General features: G+C 40.8%; 1 non-coding gene across 1 annotated transcript; it reads right to left on the minus strand.

Annotated features, from left to right (window-relative positions):
- Positions 1-7,519: 7,519 nt before the first annotated feature.
- On the minus strand, positions 7,520-7,626 carry LOC141616378 (small nucleolar RNA R71). The gene has a single exon (XR_012530729.1). It is a non-coding gene; the product is annotated as a small nucleolar RNA R71 (small nucleolar RNA).
- Between the last annotated feature and the right edge of the window lie 2,639 nt (positions 7,627-10,265).

Consider the following 10,265-nt stretch of genomic DNA (forward strand, 5'->3'; position numbering starts at 1 on the left):
TTAAAATTAACAAAAGTAACGTACCGTAAATACTACAATAATCTATAAAATCTTATTAAAAGGCTAACATAAAAAAAATGTGACATGGCGCGTTTAACTGTGACGTGGCAACTTTTAATGTGACATGGCAAAAAAAAGTGACATGGATTACCAATTTAAGAATATTAAAAAAATATAAGTTAAAATATAAAAAAAAATAAAAGGTATAAACACAAAAAAGAAAGAAAAAAAAAATATTGTAAACCATTGATCTCCTCTCATAATTTTTGTTTTTTATTTACCTTATTTATTTAACCATTATTTCCTTTATTTAATGAAATGACCTTTTAACTTTCTTTTCATCATTACTATATATACTCCGTATTGTGGACACGGGGGACCCACGGGGGCACTTGGGAAAATAAGCTTTTGCATTTGTGGAGTCGCCACCAATTTATTGTGGAAAATTGGAAACCGTTCGAATACTTCGCGTCATGTCAAGACACAAAGTAGTGACATAGACACCAAGAACTCGTCACCCTTAGCATTCTATGTCTAGATTGACTCTCGTGGATGCCAATGAACACGGATGTTCACAGAGATCTGGAGGAAGGGTGAGGGTACGTATTAGGAAGCTCTTTTGATCGAACACCTAATCCCGCCCGCCTCGATAGCAGCCTCTACTAATGATTAGGGAAATTATCTATACTTGATATGTTGTCGATTATATGCATGCAATGCAACATCCAATAGATTAATCCTAGCATGTGAGATTAAACTAAGTCGGTGAACATGTAATTTAGCATACATTAGGTCGAAGTAGGGATTTAAGGTTGATTATATGTGAGAGCAAACAAATGATAATAAAGAGTAATAAACAAAATACAATAATTAAAATTACAATGATTACAATGGTTCAATGATTTACGTCGAAAATACGTTTAAAACGGATGATTTGAGAAAAGAAAAGGAAAATATATTAGGGTTAGAAAACGAACAGATTAGTGGTGATATTATGATTAATAGTCGATTAATACGTAATACTAATAAACTAGGTCAAAACAAGAACGGGGGTTCAGAGACAGAAGTCACCCTGGAACAGGCGCAGCAATGCTGCGTCCCTTGGAAGAGGCGCAGTGGTCACTGCGTCTGTTCCAGAGATGAGTTCTGGCTGTGAAGCCGGAACTGCATATTGTTAATGTTCGTTGGTGAATGTAATGGTTGATTATTAATATTTGACTCAAGTGAAAGTGATTTAACAGATTATTTACATGTGAATTGGTCATAAAAGCGATAAAGAACGAACTTAAATTAATGAGAATTAATTATAGCGAATTAAAGTGAATTACAGACTTATTACAAATTAATTAGGTTTAATTAATACAGATTAATTAGGTTCATTTGTGCAATTTAAAGAAGATGGATAATGATAAACAGATGAAATATACAAAAGGCGAATTCCAGAGACTTGATATGAACAAATCGAATCTCTAAAACCCGGGTTTGATTTTAATGACGAAAACCCGCAAATATGGATTACTTGGAATTTAAGTCGGAAATTAAAGGGTGATAAATAATTATGAATTATGTGTTATAATTATGAATAAAATATGAAGGAAATAAGAAAAGACGAATAAAAGAAACGAATCAACAAAGAACAAAGAAAGAAGAAGAAAGGCAAAAACTGCGGCAGCCTCAGGAAGAGGCGCAGCAGATGCTGCGAGTCTTCGAAGGGGCGCAGCAGTTGCTGCGTTTCTTCTCGACGTCTGTCTTCTGTTAATTCGTGAAAATAGGTTTGATAAAAGAGTTTTGTAAATCGGTTTTAAACATGCTTTCGACGTAAACCTTACAATAATTTATTCAATAATAAAACATGGGATTTACAACCTCAGACTTACATGTTTGACGAAATGAGATTAACTAAGATAACGATTATGGATTGCTCGACTCGATTGTATGATGAAAGTGCCCTCGTAATAGGAATTCAATTAAATTGATTTGATTAATTGAGTGAAGTTGGTCAAATTGGTTGGTCATGCAAAACGAGACTGGTACTCAGAAGGATCCGAGCTTACGTGGTGAAAGTTCAAGCACGTAGACGTCAATAAGCAAAGAGCGCGGTCTTAGAATGCAAAGGGAGAAGAGAAGGGCGGACACTCGCGTGAAAAATATGAGGAACGAAGGTCCCTATTTATACTAATCACACGGAGAAATTAGGGTTACGGTAAAACTTTGGAAACAAATCTCGAAAAGATCTGAAAATACACAGAAAAGAGCTGGGGAAGAGGCGCAGCAGCCACTGCGACCCTTGGAAGAGGCGCAGCAGGTGCTGCGTCCTTTCCCCAGAAGTTTCCTCCTGCGGAAGAAAGATTTTCCGCGTTTCTGTTATGGAATTGCGGTAGATCCCAACTTCCTTATTGTTTAAAATATGATTTCGGGATATATTTTGCCAAAAGATGAAAATATTACAATATGGAATACAAATATAGGGAATATTCCAGAACATTCCGACTCGGCATTTTAAACGGTTTATTAGAAAATGAAGACGGTTTTTTACCCGGACTCCAAATGAACTCTAATTACTGTCAAAACGACCGTAATGGCGCGTAGATGACGACCAAGGGGTAGACACAAGTATTTGAGCTATTACTTGATGATAAACTTACAAATTGTCACAAATCGTTCCGTGTACCAAACATACGGCCCAATCATCACTGGGTGGTTTGTTGGAGGTGTAGAAATGAGGTATCTACAGAGCCCCCACTTTGACTGAGGCTTGGACAAGGCGAAAGTCAGAGTATAGCCATCAGGTCAATCGAAGATTACAACCTGACGACTATGGCGACGCGAGGCGGCTAAAGGGGTCTGAACCAAGGACCTGTCGTCGGGAACATTTTAGAGTATGTCGACTATCGGGAAGGGTCGTTTAAAGTCCATTAGACTACGTAAGGAAGCGCGCCAGCCATAGGAAGAAACCATACCTGAGACTTCTTTCTTTGTCGAACTCCGAGGGAAAAAACGTAATATTGAGAGGCAGCAGAACGTCGGTAGAAACTGCTGGGGAGAAATCTGCTTACGTCGTCTCAAGCGAACTCCGGCAAAAAACTTGAGATGGAATCTACTTGCGTCGGTCTCAAGCGAACTCCATGTCTCGAGAAGAATAATCGGCTGTCATGAACTCTCGCTGGGAAAATAATTGAGGCGTGTCAAAACACCGTCAAAGAAAACCTGCTCGTTATTGCAAGCGAAGTCTTGATAAAGTACTGCGACAAGTCACAGTCTGCTCGAAGGTAAGGTACTGCGACAATTCACAGTCTGCTCGAAGGTACGGGTCCAGACAAAGAATAAATATCAAACGGACCAAATATACGATATATTGTGTTGGAGAAGAGGCGCACCAAAGATGGGCCCACGAATAACGAACTTGTAACGAATTTTTGAAAATTGAATTAGAGGGAAGCTGAGGAGGAGGTGCAGCACCAGCTGCGTCCTTTCCTGGGTACGTCCCTGTCTGAGTAAAACTCGACAGAACCCGTGTTTATGTTATTATAACAAAACACAAATTCTTCTTAAACTCTCTCAAATTCCAATGACATTCCGCCAAAACTTGATCAAAATCTTGCATTAATCATGACTAATCGAGGTATGTGTCTTATTCTTGTTTAAACATCCGTATTTTGCTTAATTTGGATCGAAAAAATTAGGGTTTTCAACCCAATTAATTCGAAAATTTGGGGCTTTTCCCCCAAATGGATTTGCCTTGTGAAATTGACATTAGAAATGGATAATTGGTAGTGCAAGGAACATGACCATGTATTCTTTTTGAATTTTCGTTGAGTATTGAGCATTTGAGTAAAATTAAGACGGTTTCTCAACTCTTTCGAAAATTGCTTCGAAAATGGCTTTAGGATTGCCCATTTGTTATGAAATTTGGTATTTAGGATCCTTGTGTGATGGGTAAACTACCTACCATCTCGGATTTTTGATTTACGATGGCTTTTTCAGGACACTTCCCTAGGGCATAATCGTCGTTATAGCGAAATGCTGCCGAAATTTCGACACAAACCCATTACTAAGCTCGAACATAGACATGACTTGACCCAGTTTACCACACGAGCAGCCAGGTTTTGAATGAAATGGCCAAAGATGGCGAGAAAAGGCCATTTTCGCAGCTTGAAAGGCTTGGAATTTACTTTGACCGAGGCTCGCCGTCACTTGACGCGGCCTAATTTGCTCTAATTTTGAAGGTGACATGGCTTCTACGTCGGGGAGGGCTCCCATGGATGTGGTGACTGACTTCAACCCTTATCTGACTTTTGAGGAGGTGTTAGAGGAGGCGTTTGCTGAGCAGGCTGCTGAAGAGGAGGCCCCGAGGCGGGCTAACGTCGGACGAGGCGGTCGCCAGCTAGCGAGGGCACCTGAGTGGGCTGAGAAATGGGATGGTCACCATCTCATTTGGGCAGCGGACAGCCACCTGTCTTACAGGACGGTGAAGAGTTTGGTAAGTCTCGAGCTTGTCATTCTCTCATCATCTTTCCTTATTTGTTTGCCGTTTCATTTCTCCTTTGCTTTGAGCTAAAGATAGCTTTAGGTCGAATCGATACAGAAGGTCGGGAACTTGAGGTCCTTTTCTGGCTACACGACGATGATGGAGGTCTATGGGAAGCTGTCAGAGGAGGAGCAGGCCATCATCGAGCTTGGAGCTTTCGGAGCCTTGGTGGGAGCGTGGAGGGAGATCAAGGAAAGGAAGCTTCAGGCTAACCTTTGCCTAATTCGAGCCTTCCTTGATCGGTATTGGGACACGACCTCGACCTTTCACATGCCTTTTGGTGAGGTCGGGGTCACGTTGGAGGACCACGACATGATTTCTGGTCTGCCGTGTGGAGAGGAGGCTGTGGTGTGGCCGTCGACGGCCGTGAGGGTGGACTCGGCTGAGGTCAGGAGGCTGATTGGTTGGAACCTGGTGGCGAGCGTTGTTGTGGTTCCCGGGCTAGTGCCGAGCACTTACGTCAGGGATTACTTTGCGGGTAAGACCCCGGCGTTGGTGACGATGGATGGGAGGGAGGTGGCTCCTTGATGTGACCATAATTGGCGCATATTTAGCCCCCGAATTACCATTGTTTCCATGCTTTTTAGTGCCTATTTGGGTCATTTCTTATCTTTAGTTCTTTGTTTTGCATATTCTTTGAGATTTTGATCCCTTGGTAGGAAATGAGTAAGAATCTTGCATTTTTGTGGCAAAACGAGGCTAAATTGATTGTATTCAATGACCAAGCATCAAGGAGAGACAAGACTAGAAGGCCTTTGTACATATCATAGTAGAAGAACAATGTTGAGAAAAGGATCCTTGAGTCCCCTAGGAAATCCCCAAGGAATTTATGAAGAAAAGGGAAGAAAAGAAGAAGAATTGAAGCTGACCAACAATCCGAACGGATTGTACCAAATCCGTCCGTCCAGCCCAATCCGAGCGTCCCACCTTGGAATCCGCTCGGATTCCCCCAGCACAATCCGAGCGTCCCTCTCCCGAATCCGCTCGGATTCCTCCGGCCCAGATCCGGCCGTCCGACTCCAATCCGCACGGATTTCAAGACAAACACGATTTTCATTCTTCAAGCTACGAAAAGAGAAGCCCTTCTCTCAGAAAATACCGGATTCTCCTTGCTCAACTTAAAAAGTGTAATTACTAGTTTAGCCCTTAGTTAACCCTAATGCATCCTCCCTAATTTTCACTATAAATACCCCATTAGGCTAATTAGAGGAGCATGTTCTTCTTATCAATAATTAGTGTAGTTAATATCAATCAAATCTCTCTTTAATATTGTAATCAAGTATTAATCAAGTTTTAATCCAAGTTTTAGTTCTTTAATCTCTCTCTTGTTCATCCTTTATTTTGGGTAATTGAAGATTATTTGGGTTATTATTGGGAGATTGACAACCACTCAATCTAGGATTCAAGTACTTCTATTATTCTTGCTTTATTATTGGAATCATTAGTAGGTATAATCTCTTAATCCCTTTTTAATTATTGTTAATTACTTTCATTTATTCATCATGTTTCATTATGTTAGTATGATTGACAACCTTTCTAGCATGATCAATATGATAATGAGTGAGTAGTCTCTTAGCTAGGGTTTAATGGGTGATTAGGGGAAACCAACATGGGGAATGATTCATGCTTAAATCAATATGCTTTCATATCTTATTTGCTTGCTTGTTTTGATCTTAATACATGCACATGTTATATTTGATGAAATGCTAAGCCTATGAATCCTTGCATTTACTATCATCTTCTATCCTTTCAACTTGACTTGTAAGACATAACCCAACTCGAGTCTTGTTAGACCATGCATGTGTTGAGTAGGAAAGATTAAGTCGACTTGTAGGTGTTGTACAATCTAATCGATTCGGCTCCGGGACCCAAACTTTCCTAGGATTGTAAGATATAACCCAACTCAATCCATCACAACAATAATTGCTTGCTTATAATTTGAAAACATGTTTGTATGATCATATCCCATGATTCCCCTATGAACCCATGACACCCTAGTGCTTTTAATCAATTGTTTACACCCCTTATTTTATTCATCTTGCTAGTTTATTTTCATTGTTATTTTAGTTTAGTAACCTTCTACATCAACCCAATTTATGACACCCCCTAGACACTACTAGTTACAATAAAATTCTCATTTCAATACCCGTCCCTTGGGATCCGACCTTTACTTGCCTCTTTACTAATTGTAGAGTTGTTTGTGGAGTATAAATTGTGTTTTGTATCGACCATTGACCAACGAACACATATGCTTAATTGTGAACACGAAATGGCCTCGATCAAAAATGGCGCCGTTGCCGGGGACGGTGTTTAATTGATTTAAGATCTCTTTTATTGTTATTAGTTGTGTCTTTTTCACCTTGGGGAAGTAAAACTCCTCAAGGTTCGTTCTAATTGTTTTTGAGTTGTTTGATATTTTGCATGTCTAGAAGGTTACAAAGAGATTTGTTACCTTTTGACCGTGAAATCGAAAGAACCTTGACGAATAATAGGAGACTTGTTAGGAGGAATTTGGGAGGTGTTGGTGAAGTTGTTCAACCCACTAGTGAGTTTGTCAATCCTTTCGCAATAGAAGGAGAAGAAAACCCATTAAACAATACCACACAAAATCCACCTACAATGCCTAAATTCTCGTCACACTCTATACCCACCGAGGAGGATCTACCAAATGGTACTCCTACCCCGCAACATCTCACCGGTAATTTTATTGCCAAGTCCGCCTTCATCCAACTAGTTGAGAGGAGCCAATTCGGGGGAATGCCTAGTGAGGACCCTCATTCTCATATGGAAACCTTTTGCGATTATTGTGAAGCTATCTCTCAAACGGGCGTGACTCAAGACCAAATAAGATGGGTCTTATTTCCTTTTTCGTTAATCGGCACCGCAAAGCAATGGTTGAAGGGCCTTGATAAGGCCACCCTTGGAATAGATTCTTGGAAGAAGCTAGCTCTAGCTTTCTACAAAAAATTCTACCCACCGGAAAAGACTAACATGCTAAGAGCTCAAATTACGGGTTTTAAGCAAAGGGATGAAGAATCTTTGTATGAAGCTTGGGAGCGGTTCAAAGGTATTTGTCGCTCATGTCCTCACCATGGACTTAGCGAATGGTTTTTAGTGCAACAATTTTGGAATGGTTTATATGAAGATTCAAGGAACATTCTCAATATGGGATCAAATGGAATGTTCACCGAAGTTGATGACAATCAAACATGGAACAAGATTGAGGAAATGGCGGTCCATAATTCACAATATAGTAGGCCTCGCAAGGCTACTAGAGGAGGAAAGTATGAAGTGGACTCCGTTACTCAATTGGGTGCTCAACTTAGTGCTCACATTGACACAATCAACTTGAAGTTTGAACAAGCTATGGCTAGACTTGAGGAAAACTCAAAATCATCGAAGCATCATGTCAATGCCATGACGGCATCCTCATCAATCCCAAGTGGGATATGTGAGAATTGTGGAACTTTGGGTCATGACTCAAGTGAGTGTAGGGGAACAACCGAACAAGTTAATGCTTTCCAAGCTTACAAAAGTGGTACCCCTTATTCAAATTTTTACAATGAAAACACCAAGTTCCATCCAAATCTCTCATACAAAAGCCAAAATGTTCAAAACCCTCAAACAACATACACTCCACCACCCATGAGAAATCAAAATCAAAGACCCTTTTACAATCAAAACAAAGGTTACCAAAATCAAAATCCATACAATCACCAAAATGACCAAGGTTTTGATGTCCAAAAAGCGGTCCTCCAAATGCAAAAGAATCAACAAGAATTTAGAAGTCTCAATTCCTTTTACGGAATTAATCAAAAGAAGAAAGTTCAAAGAAAAATGAAGACAAGGCCAAAGAGAAGGAGCCCATTGTGATTAGACTTCCTTTTCCAAGTCGTCAAGCCAAGCCCAAATTCGATGATCAACTTGGAAAGTTCATGGAAATTGTGAAGAATTTAGAAGTCTCAATTCCTTTTACGGAATTAATCAATCACGTACCGGCCTATGCAAAGTACATGAAAGATATCCTCACAAAGAAGAAGTCGATCCGGAAACTTGAGACTATCGCCTTCACTAAGGTGAGTAGTGCAATACTTCAAGGGAGTTCACCTCCAAAGTTAAAGGATCCGGGAAGCTTCTCAATACCGTGTACCATTGGCGACACAACGATCAACAAAGCCTTATGTGATCTAGGGGCTAGTGTGAGTGTCATGCCGTACTCGGTGAGTAAAAGGTTGGGAATGGGAGAGCTTAAATGCACCAATATCACTCTTCAAATGGCCGATAGATCGACGAAGACACCATTAGGGATATGGGAGGATGTCCCCGTGCGAATTGGGAAGTTTTTCATCCCGGTGGACTTTGTCATTGTTGATATGGAGGAAGATTCCAACATTCCAATCATCCTAGGAAGACCTTTCCTACACACCGCGGGTGCGGTGATTGATGTGAAACATGGAGAGCTCACTCTAGAAGTGGGAGATGAAAGCATAACTTTTAATCTCGACAAGACCATGAGAGCTCCTCGTTTGCATGAGCCATGTTTCATGATTGATCATTATAGCCGAAAAGATGAAAGGAAGAAATCGGAACTCCAATGGAGGAAGAAAATTGAAGATGCTCCATTCAAAGAGCAAGTGAATTGTGACAAGGAGAGCTTGCAAAGCTCATCAAAATCAACCAAGGAAGAAGAGGATGGCCTCATTGGCCAAGAGAAGAAATTGGGAGAGTTGTCTCCATCTAAGCAAGAGATTTTCAATGATCAACTCAATGAAGTTTGTGGTCTTTGGGACGACGAATTTGAAGGGATCTTTAATCCCTACATTGGGCATGCCATCGATCATGATCAACAACAAGGGCCACGGTCTATTGAGGACCTCTACCATAACAATGAACAAGCTTTTGATTACTTCTTCAAGGTGTTGAGCAACATCAACAACACCTTGAACATGCCCCCTTGACATCTCATCAAGAATGAGAGTTTGGTGGAGTCCTCCCTAAACCACCACTTGTAAATATTTCTAACTCCCTAACTTACATTTCAATTCTTGTATTGCATTTTTGTCATTTTTGGATTTTATTTACTTTGATCAAAATAATTGTCATGTAAGAGAGAAGTGAGGGAGGGACTAACGATTTCAATTGATGTGTAGTGCTTTACCTTAGTGTGGGGATGGGAATTGCCTAGGCTATCCATGCCTTAGTAGTGCCCCCACAATGAAGAGCACAAGAAATGAAGAAGAATGGAAGAATGGTAAAGGGAAATGCATTGTGCACGAATGAAGTGAATCCGGGTACAAAGGACCAGAATCCGAGCGGATTCCTGAGAATCCGCCCGTCTGCAGCAAATCCGAGCGTCCTGCTGAGAAGACGCCCGTCCTGGGCTGAGCTGAAATTGCAAATTTCTTGACTGTTAAGGAATCCGAGCGTATTTCTGGAGAGACGCCCGTCTCACAGAATCCGTCCGTCTTTTATACAAGACGCCCGTCTTGAAGCTGAAGAAAACAAAGAAAAATCTCTGGACTGAAATCCGTCCGTCCTGCACAAAATCCGCCTGTCCCTCAAAAAGAATCCGAGCGGATTCCCCAGAATCCGCCCGTCTCTAGGCGGGATTTTGAAAATTTTGAAGCTGCAGAATCCGCACGGATTGCGCCCAATCCGCACGGATTATCCCTGCGTTCTGAAATTGTCGACTTCTTTATAACCCACCCCACCTTCATTCATTCATTCATTCACTTAC

The sequence above is a fragment of the Silene latifolia genome, chromosome 11 (assembly GCF_048544455.1).
Source record: "Silene latifolia isolate original U9 population chromosome 11, ASM4854445v1, whole genome shotgun sequence".
NCBI lineage: Eukaryota > Viridiplantae > Streptophyta > Magnoliopsida > Caryophyllales > Caryophyllaceae > Silene > Silene latifolia.